The sequence below is a fragment of the Epinephelus fuscoguttatus genome, linkage group LG8, assembly GCF_011397635.1.
Source record: "Epinephelus fuscoguttatus linkage group LG8, E.fuscoguttatus.final_Chr_v1".
In the NCBI taxonomy this organism is placed as follows: domain Eukaryota; kingdom Metazoa; phylum Chordata; class Actinopteri; order Perciformes; family Serranidae; genus Epinephelus; species Epinephelus fuscoguttatus.
In genome coordinates, this window is record NC_064759.1 from 43,756,501 (window position 1) to 43,768,007 (window position 11,507).

The following is an 11,507-nucleotide window of genomic DNA, read 5'->3' on the forward strand; positions in this document are numbered from 1 at the left end:
AGGGCGTAAACACACTATAGTTCCATTTATCAAACTTCTTCTAAAATGACTACAAAGGACTCTCGTTTTTCAAATTAATGTTTAAAGCAGCTGTGCTGAAGTTTTTACCATTAATAAAACTGCCCCTAGTTCATATCACCCCCCCTTGAAGATCCGCATATTTATTTGAACCCAACAGCGACAAAAAGGCCTTTCTTTATATGGCTATTGAGCGTAGCCTCGCTCGGGTCGGACGCACAGCGGAAGTCAGCAAACCAGAATACGGCACCCGAGGCAGAAGTGATTCTGCTCGCCCGCAGCTGCCCGCAGCGGCCCGCAGCGATTAAACCACAGAAGAAGAAGGAGCCATGTTTACAGTGTTCATCGAGTAAGCAGTATGCAGCGAGCATTGCTAAACACATAACACCTAACAGTTTTACCAGAGATGTATCTATGAGGGCTTGGTTGTACTTTTGATGTCATGGCGGAAAACGAAGGAGCATCATGTAAAATTATCTGTGACTGTGACCATGAACACAAATATACAGCAGGCAGTTGTCCTCAGTTTGTAAGAAATTCAGAGCTACACCAGAACATTTATGAACAGGTCTTACTTTACTACTAATTTGTGTGTAACGTTAGCATGTTTCCACTAATTACTTGGACTGACCTAATGTTAGTAGCGTTTGCAAGCGAAGGCTGCAGGTAACAGCTTTGTTGTGTTAGGATTATGTTATGTCTTCACTGTGTATTTTCACATAAAAGAATACTCCAACGATTTGGGAGTTATGCCCTTTCTCTATCATTTTCATATTGAGACAACATGATGGATATCTTTTTTGTGTCTGTACATCCAGTGGCTGGGTCTCAGCGGTTAGCATGGCACTTGTAGGCGGCTCAAACAGGTATGGCTCTGGGTCTGTGTCCGCTACAAGAAACTCTTCAAAATCGCGTTCAAAGTCATCCATTGCAGCTACTATAGTCCAGAGATATCGCTAGGCTAAATAAACAGCTGAGTTTTGTTTACAAGCTACGTCTGTGCCTGTGCCTGCTCACCGGTGTATCCCTCTGCGGATCACAGCGCAAGACGTACTGACCCCTATAAGCGCCATGCTAACTGCTGAGACCCAGCCACTGGACATACAGACACAAAAAAGATATCGATCATGTTGTCTCAATATGAAAATGATAAAGAAAGGGCATAATTCCCAAATCGTCGTGTGGCATCGAGTATTCCTTTAAGAACATGTGAGGGGTCAGCAGAAATGCTGTTAGAATGTTGACCACACTCGCTGTTTATGTCAGTTCCCAATTCCTGAATGACATGGACTTGTGTGAGACTCAAGTAAGGAATAAAATAATAATAAAATCTCCATCTGCTGGTGGGTCATCACAATAAGAGTATGCATAATATGATGTTAATACCACTGAAGAAGAGACTTGATGATCACTAAACTTAGGTGGGGAAAAAAGTGGATATATCAGTGTCAGTATCGGTTATTGGTTTTAATGAGTTATTACATATCAGCATGTTGGCAAAGAAATCCAATATCATGCATCCCGAACTTTGAATCTACTGGCTAATGACTTTTTCAACCAGCAGACAGACTCAGACAAATTCAGAATGCAACATGAGAAACATTCAGTAAATGACAGGTGATTGGAACTGTGTCAAGGGAGTAACATACCATTGATTTGAAATGTTATAAAGTTTAGATATAAGAATTACTGTAAATAGAGATTTTTTTTATTTCTGTAAATTCAGTATACTATGTTACGCTATTTAAAGGAATACTTCCCCCACAAAAAGGCCATTTGTAAATCATTAAGCTATGTGGTGTTGCCTTGAATTTGTGAAGAAAACAGATTTCTTGCATGCATGGAAACAGCAAACATTGATTTATTCATTGATTGAGAACCACATTTAACACATTGACTGTATAAATAATGGACATAACTACCATTACATTACCCATTGGTTTGTGGACTCCCACTTTGAAGCCCTGAGTTCGGCATCTCGGCCTGTGGAGCTGTGGAGGAGCGAGGGGTGGATCTGACACATAGACTGTAGCGACGTCTCACAGACAGCCTGTCTATCAAGCAGCCCTTCCATTAAAAATGCGCAACTTTGAGCCTTAAGAAAATGTAAATGGGTGAATTACATAAAAATTCACTCCTGTACAGTTGTCATGTATGTTTAAATTGGCTATAGAGACCAACACTTTTTGTACCAGAATGTAAACATGTTTATTTCTACTGTTAAATTATGAATTTTAATATGGTCTATGAGGATTAACTCTGTTTGGAGCCAGCTGCAGTTTTTCGCACTTCAAAAACAAAGCAAACAAAGCAAAACAAAACAAGCAAAACTCTATCAAAACATTCATTTAAAAACTCACAACTCGTGTAGTATAATCCAAGTTTCATTGATCCAGTTCTATGCTCAGCACTTCCCAAATACATGCATTTTTGCTAAAAACATTTCAGCAAAAAAATATGTGTTTGGGAAATATTAATCATATATCTGGATCAGTGAGACTTGGATTATTGTGCAAGTTTGTAAACAGAGTTTTGCTGTTGATAAACGTGATCCCAATAAAACAATGTGTTCGCCATTTTCCGTGGAGGCATGAGAGAAACATAAAGTTTTACTTCACAAATTCAACACAACACACCATGACTAATTGATATACCAATGCTCACTGTATGGGTTAAATATTCCTTTAAATAATGTATCTATATTTTGTAAAGAATGCATAGTACGTTGTTTAGGACTGGGTGTTGACTGGATGAAACTTTCTGTTGACTTGCAAAACAATGACTTCTGCAACTCATTGCTCTTAACTTAACAGTTCTCATGAAACATTCATTAACACTGTGTAATCATGTACAGTGTTGAAGAATAGTAAATATTTCTTTGATATATTCATGATAAACACATAAAACTGTTTGTACAAATTCATCTGAAACATGATGTTATGTATCAGTATAATATGGGAATGATTAAGATTATCGCAGTAACTGATCTGACCCTGTGAAGTGCAGTAAGATGAAGGCTGTACCCAGATAGACAATGCTGTGTGAAATCAAACTGTCAAGCACTATTAAGAAGATTAAGAATAAGAATAACTTTATTCATCCCCAAAGGGAAATTCAATTATCTGTCAGCTCATCTATTATATGTCAAAGAATTATAAAGCCTGATGGCTGTTGGTATATATATAGGATCTTCTGTATCTCTCTGTCCTGCATCGAAGAGAGAGGGGAGCCCTCCACCACAGTTTTTTTGGTCCATCAAGGTGTTGTGGAGTGGATGATCTGGGTTGTTCATGATGGCCTTGAACATCTTCAGTGTGCATCTCTGCACAAACCTTATGTGGCACTGATTACTTGGTCCTGTTTAATTATTCTATGCTATATATTTTTATATCATCATAATGTATTTTATCCAGAAGAACTTTGATCACTGTTTGTGTTGAGATATTTAGTTTGTCTTATTTTGTTCTTTGTCTGTGGTGTCTTTCATCCTTACGTATACTGACTTCTCTGTAATAAACCATGTGCACTGTTTATACTGTGGTCATCAGTGCACTTGTGAATCATCATTATTTTGCTCTATGGCTGACTAATGTAGTGACATGTAACTGTAACTTTCGTGCAGAACAGGTCAACATAATAAATTAATAGTAATTCTTAATGACAAAATGATACATAATGAGAGACAGAGCCAGAGAGAGATGCAGGACAGACAGTAATGACAGTAGCTCACAACAACATTAATTTAAGTAATAATATCATAAGAATAATTATGGCTATTGAGGTACAATATGTTGTAAGTATATATTAATATATGATAGTATATGTATGTGGCAATAATCATATGTGTTGTAGGAGCATACCGCCTTCCTCAGCTCTCCAGATTCTGGACTACAAGTAAAAAAGACAGTGAGAAGGCCACAAGTGAGGGTCAAATGTTTATTACCCTGCCCCCGAGCTTACTCCGGTGATGTGTCCTCCAGACATCTGGGCGCCAAAAAGGAGGGGTAAAGGGTTCATTTAGGTACTTAAAATGCTTTTTAAGTCATTAACTTATAAAAGGGTCCCCTCCTCCGCCCTGAGGCAACGCATCTTGATTAACAGCCCTGCAAGGATCTTAAGGCCCTGTTTATGCAACGACCAACTGAGAACGGCAAACTTTAGTTGCGTTTTGGCCGATCGTTTACACGACAGCGGCATTTTGGGTGCCTGAAAACGCAACGTTTTGAAAACTGGTTCCAGAGTGCAACTTTTTGGAAACGGCAGCGTCTCCGTTGTCATGTAAACTTGCAATATGCAGTTCCTCTGAAAACGGAGACTTTTCGCACATGCGCATTACCGTTCCAGTCACTAGGCATGCCGACCGCCACAACAACAATGCCGAGATCTGTTTGTGCTGCTCACCCTGTTGATTTGAAGTGTAGATCTGTTACTGTAGCAACTCCACCTCGTCGTCCATCCAGACAAAGTTATCTTTGCATGCTTACACTGCCACCCATTGGCCTGGCGTGCATACTACAGCGTTTCCAGTAGATTTTGTGGCTCCATGTGAACGGGGATCGTTTCAGTAACATCGTCATATAAACGCAGAAGTTTTTTAAAACGCAAATGACAGACTTTTCCGTTTTTAGAGAAACCGTTGTCATCTAAACAGGACCTAAGACAATGCTTCTTTTCTCCACCACATCCCGTCCCTTCCTGTCACCCCGGGGGATCACGCCAACCCCTCTCTTACCAAATGTTTCTGTGTGACAAAATTGAAATGTCTGTTGGAAGTGAAATTATACATTAATTTCCTCTTTGTTGGTTGCTTTTCTATGTCCTAAACTTGTACACGTGCATAATCATGCATTCTACCTGAATGATATTTTGCTTTAACCCTGTAAAACAAAAGATTGATAAGTTGCAAAATTCAATTTCAATTTCAACTGTTAACCCCTCGTCTAACATGGAGCCATACTGCCATCTTGTGGCGGAGTTAAGCAAAGTTCCCATAAGGAAGTTAACTTTATAGTTCGAATTAAGATATAATTGGGGATTATTAATCAACTTGTTCGCATGAATATGTCCTTTTTCATTTTGTTTTTCCATTATATATTGCAACTATAGGTTAGCCTAGGGTATGTGTATTTGAAGTAGCCTAGTTGATACCGCGGCATAATAATTGTATTTTGATTTAATGTTGGTTTGTATTTTTAATTGGATGTTAAGAATCAATTTTGACCATAATGTAGTGTGTGTCCATCGCACGTAACATGTCAAAGTATTAGACCTCGTATAAGAAAGGCATTAAGTTCCTCCAAAATAACATGATTAGTCTATTTTTTTAACTAGAGAGGCCACTTTATCAAATCCGCCCACTTTGGTCAGAGAAAGAGGAATGCGCTCGGCGCGGCTCGCTCTCTTGCTTATTACGCTCTTGTGATTCCTCTTGTTTTATTCCTCTTGTTGACCTTGTGACTCTCTTGCTTCTTGTATTTTCCGTCCTTGAGTAATTTCCGCTTTTTGTATACTCTCGTGTCGCGCTCTTCTTCATTTTTAGTCTCTTGCTTTTATGTTTGCGTACGCTCTTTAGTTTTTGACTTTATCTACTTGCTCCTTGTTTTCAACATTTTTGCACTTTAATAATAACTTTGGCAACAATATCGAATGGCCAACAATATTGTTTTCACCATTATTATTAGCGAGTAATCACAACGAAGTAGACCAGCAGCTGCCGACCGAGCTCTTCTCCCCAGATTCATCGGAACCAGCTGCTGCCAGCCACTTGCCACAGTGGTTCTCGTGCCAAGCCCAAAGGCTTTCTGCAGCGTAAGGCAACCAACCTGGCACCCAGGCACATTGCAGACTCAACCGCTCCCACACTGCTGTGAGACAGCTGGCTTCATTCTGCTGGAAAGTCCAGAAGCTGCGAAGTAACAGTCCGGGGCCCCAAGAGGAGCTTTGCCTTTGATCCCCGCTGCTAAAAAGTAGGCAAAGAACTTCCATGACCTGAGTGAGCCGCTGTACAGTGAAGAGTGAGGTCGAGCAGGAGGCTTAGTTAATTATCCTGATTTTAATTTAGGTTTCATTAGGTGAATGGTTTTGCACATCCCTGCGTTCCCAAAAGATATATATGTATATATATATAGTGTCCCACTATTGCCAAACTTAATAACTCACACAAGTGTTACCTCTCATTTCATTCCATTTATATGCTGTTGATTTTGTGTTATGTCATATAATTATCATTTGCTATTCATTTATTCAGTTGTTACATATTTAGCTTAAATAAATCTTCATTTATCGCCAAGTCATTGTCTGTGTATATATCTTTTGGACAGGAGCTGAGATCACTGTATAGAGAATTCATAAACCAGATATTGAGATTGATTCATTATTGATAAGTGTGCTGATGAATTAATAAGTGACTTACGGAGTTACTCATTTGATTAGTCGTTTCCCTCAGGAGGGTGGTGCCACAAAATTTTATTATGAGTGCAAATATTCTTAAAGAGGTATTTCCCCTACAGTGTATAATAACAGTAGAAGTATGACTAATGATAACAGCAGCAGTAGTAGGCATCAGGCAGGACCACGGCAGCAGCACAACCACATCACACCATCATGGCATAGTTGCGATATGAGGTAACCTGCCAGACAGTGGAGCACAAAGGCTCCGGACAAGGAGTCGAGTTAGTGACATGCAGTAGAGCCGAGTTAGCAAGTGAGTTAACAAGCCTGAGCCAGCCCTAACTATAAGCTTTATCAAAGAGGAAAGTCTTAAGGCTAGTCTTAAATGTGTAGACGGTGTCTGCCTCCCAGACCGTAACAGGAAGATTCCACAGGAGAGGAGCCTGATAGCTGAAGGCTCTGGCTCCTGATCTACTTTTGGAGACTTTAGGGACCACAAGTAACCCTGCGTTCTCAGAGCGCAGTGTTCTGGTGGGATAATATGGCACTATGAGCTCTCTAAGATATGATGGAGCTTGACCATTTAGAGCTTTATAAGTTAACAGTAGGATTTTAAATTCAATTCTGGATTTTATGGGGAGCCAGTGCAGAGAAGCTAAAACAGGAGAAATATGATCTTGTTTCTTAGTTCCTGTTAGTACACGTGCTGCCACGTTCTGGATTAGCTGGAGAGTTTTCAAAGACATATTAGAGCAACGTGATAATAGGGAATTACAGTAATACAGCCTTGAGGTAACAAATGCGTGGACCAGTTTTTCTGCATCTTTTCGGGTCAGGATAGGCCTAATTTTCGCAATATTACGCAGATGAAAAAATGCAGTCCATGAGATTTGTTTTAAATGGGTATTAAAAGACAAATCTTGATCAAGTGTTACTCTGAGGTTTCTTACGGTAGTGCTAGAGGCCAGAGCAATGCCATCTAGAGAAACTATGTCATCAGATAAAGAGTCTCTGAGTTGCTTGGGGCCAAGAACAGTAACTTCAGTTTTGTCTGAATTTAACATCAGGACATTGGATCTCATCCAGGTTTTTATGTCTTTAAGGCAGTTATGAAGTTTAGTTAATTGATCTGTTTCTTCTGGCTTTATTGATAAATACAACTGTGTATCATCCACATAACAATGGAAATTTACAGAGTGATTTCTAATGATGTTACCTAAGGGAAACATATATAAAGTGAATAGAATTGGTCTGAGCACAGAACCTTGTGGATCTCCAAAACAAACTTGAGTATATAAAGATGATTCATCATGAATGTGAACAAACTGAAATTGATCAGATAAATAAGATTTAAAGGGCCAGTGTGTAATATTTGGCATGGTTTATTGTCAATCTGAATCTGAATCTGAATATTCTACCCATTAATATGTTTATACAAGTGTATAATCGCTATAAAATAAAATTCGTTTGGTTTTCGGAGCCTTATAATTATGCTTTTATATACATATATATATATATATATATAGCAAGGGCCTTGCTTTAGAGAGGTCGCCATCTTGCGCTACCATGTATGTACGGCAGATCGAGCGGACAATCCAGCCAGCAAGAGAACAAGTTTCGCGTGTATAAATAAACCAATGAAGACAGCGGAAGGAAGGAAGAAGGAGGAGGAAACAGCAGAGAGTGTTAGTAGTTCGTCGATGGAGAGTAGTGAAAAGTTTTTTTAGTTATAAAGTTTGCGAATGGACCACACTTACCACGCAACAGGAGAGAATGAACCCGAACCATCATCTGCGAGGAAAAGAAGACGCAACTTCACTCCTTGTGATGCACTCTCTGCAGCGCTTTTCCTCCTTTTACTAGTGCTGTCTCTGTGCTATGATGCACTCTAAATCCTGACTGAAATTCCTTGAATAAATTATTATCGTGGAGAAAGTCACACAGCTGGTCTGCAACTACTTTCTGAAGCATTTTTGAAAGAAAGGGAAGATCATAATACACGTCAGCACAAACAACATCAAAAAACAGCAGTCCAAACTATCAAAACGAGCCTTTATCAGTCTCTTTAACGTCCTTAAACAGTCCCATAGCAGTGCGAAATGGGGCATTTCAGTAGGCTGCTCAGCATTAACTTTTGGCTTTCCTCTGCATGTGAAAACAGCAGCACGCACTTTATTGACAACTCTAATCTTTTCTGGGATCGCGGACGTCCTTGTTTATATCAAAAGGACACTTGCACCTGTCTGTATTATGCCCCTCAAAGACCAACATTCTTCCTCCTCTGATCATCCACTTGCCTCTAAGACCAAAATGGCCCTTTTTAATGTAAGATCCCTCACCAACAAGAGCTTTTTCATCAAAGATTTGATGACTGAACACAAATCACATTTAATATTTTTACCTGAGATCTGGTTATCCCATGCTAACTCTGCCGGTCGTTTTGAAGCTTCCCTGTGGCGTTATATTTGTGTCATATGTCGCGCGAGTGGATAACACATCTGCACGCACGCAGATCTCTCTCTCATGTAAATTATTTCGTGTCGCGCGTAGATTTCAACTGCCGCGCGCACTTGTTTGATCTTCGCACACATATTCAGCAACAGAGTGAAGCAGAGGCAGATGCGAGCGAGTAAAAAACAGCAGCGACACACACAACAACACTGTGCAGCTGCTTTGCGCGCGCTGGCTCACTCCAGCTCTCGTTCTCTCTCTCCCCTGTGCTCGCTCGCGGTGGAGCTCTGCTCACTGGAAGCAAGGACTTTTGACACTTTGGGGGCGGATACCAAGGCTGACCCTGGCACTCTTATGATTGGTCATTTTCCAGCCCCCCACGTTGGTGCCTTTTCGGTTTTCTGCTGATGACAGCTTCCGTCACAGACAGGAAGCTCAGTGGGTTTTTTGGTTTGTTTAGCTAACTAGCCTGGTAAGAAGCTACACGCTGACTATGAGGGAGAAAAACACACATGGAACTTGCTATGGGTTGGGGAACTGCAATAGGCTACATACTTCCATGGGAAATACGGGCTAGAGTGATGCACCATCAAAGTGATTTATCAGTTCTCATCTATTAAAGGTAGAGTCTGGAGTTTTGTTCGTTGCAGTTTGTAAACATAACATTCAAACTGGGCCCCTCTTCTCTGGCTCAACTGTGTAGCATCCTGCCCCAGACAGCAGCAACAGCAGTTGTCAGGGGGAGTGAGCTCGCGGTGGGAGCATGCCGGTGGTGTGAGAAACTGTGTAATGCACCTAACTCGGTAAACTGACATTTGCATTATCTTGAAAGGGCTTTAATAAGCTACAAAGACTTTACTAAGAAGGACTAAAGGACCTAAAAGTTTTTAAAGAGGTTTAAGATTGTGAAATGGAGCCACTGTGTTGATTGGGCTAAACGAACGCACCTGTGTGGGTGAGCCTGAATGCTGCACTTCAGCGACACAAGCCTCATTTGGACATTATTTGCTGCTTTTGGACAATTATGAGTAATATTCAGGATATACACTCTTATGCGAGAAAAGCTATGGATGAACAATTGGAAAAAATGGACGAGGAGCTCAAGAAAGCTTCCACTACAGATGCTTCAGGCACTGCCAGCCAACCTAACAGACCATCTAAAAAAATCAAAAACTTTAGCCAGTGCGGAGGACGATGATTGACACATTTCTAACGCCCACATTTTTGCTGCAATGGAAAGAATTGAACGGCTGCAGATGGAAACGCTTAAACGCACACATTCTGTGGAAAACACTGTGAAAGAGGTCAAAGACACATTGGATGGCATGGGGAAGCAGATGGAAGAAGTAACAACAAAAGTTCAAACCTTGGAGACAATAGTCACCGCACTGCAAAAAGAGAAAGCGGAGCTGCGGGAGAAATGCGACGAGCTGGAGGCGTACAGGAGGCACTGGAACCTTCGGGTGGCTGGGATCCCCGAGACAACCGGCGAGGACACCAGGAAGATTATCACCGACTTGTTTGGACAGGTCTCCCCGGGAATCAAGGAGCAGCTGGAGCTGACGGTGGATGTCGCACACCGGCTGGGCCCCCAGTCCGGGGAGCAGAGGTCCAGCCGCAACATCATTGTGCTTTTCATATCCATAGCCCACCGGGACTGCGTCTGGAGGGACGCCAGGACAGCGACAGTGCTCAAGGAGCACAAGATCAGGGTCTTTGAAGACCTTGCGCAACAGGTGAAGGATGCCCGAAACAAGCTGTGGCCCCAGGTGGAGCAGGCCCGCAAGGAGGGCAAGAGAGCTGGCTTCAGGGGGCCATTCGCCTACATCGATGGACTAAGAGTGACTGCATGACGTAAGATCACATTAAATGTGCCAAAACTACAAAAAAAAAAAAAGTAAATGTAATGCCTTATACACTTAAGCTTTTCTTGTCTCTTTACTAAAATACTGAACAGATATCACTAATTATACAGAGGAACATTTTGATTTAGCCCTATGGCCTAACACCGAGAGGGGGCAGTTTTATTTTTTATCTCGACCTAAGAGAGGATTGAGATTTCGTTAAATCTTTTGTTTGTTTGTCCGTTCTGTTTGGGTTTTTTTTAAGTCATTAGTCCAGTCATGTCTATTTCTGTTTTGTCCATAAATTCGAGGGGGATTAGAAATGACTTAAAAAGGAAAGGGGTGTTCTTGTTTTGTCAGGGAAAACCAGCAGACTTTTACTTCATCCAAGAAACGCATGCCAAAAAGTCAGATAGTTTAATCTGGAAAAATCAATGGGGGAAAGACATCTGGTTTTCATTTGGTACAAACAAGTCAGCAAGGGTCGCTGTCCTAAAGGGAAACTTTAAAGGCCAAATTATTAAATACCTTTCAGATGATAAGGGACAATGGATTATGTTGTTATTAAACACAGATCATTCACAATTTATTTTGGTAAACATTTATGCAACCAATAATAAAAAAGAAAATGTTAACCTATTCTTGGCTATAGAAGATGCAATCAATGGATAGTTGTCAACATTTCCTTTGGCTAAGATTATCTGGGGTGGGGATTTTAATACAGTTATGAATGATGAAATTGATAGATTTCCTACAAAAAATAAAGGAGCAATGAATGAGCTAGATAATGTATGTAATAGATTA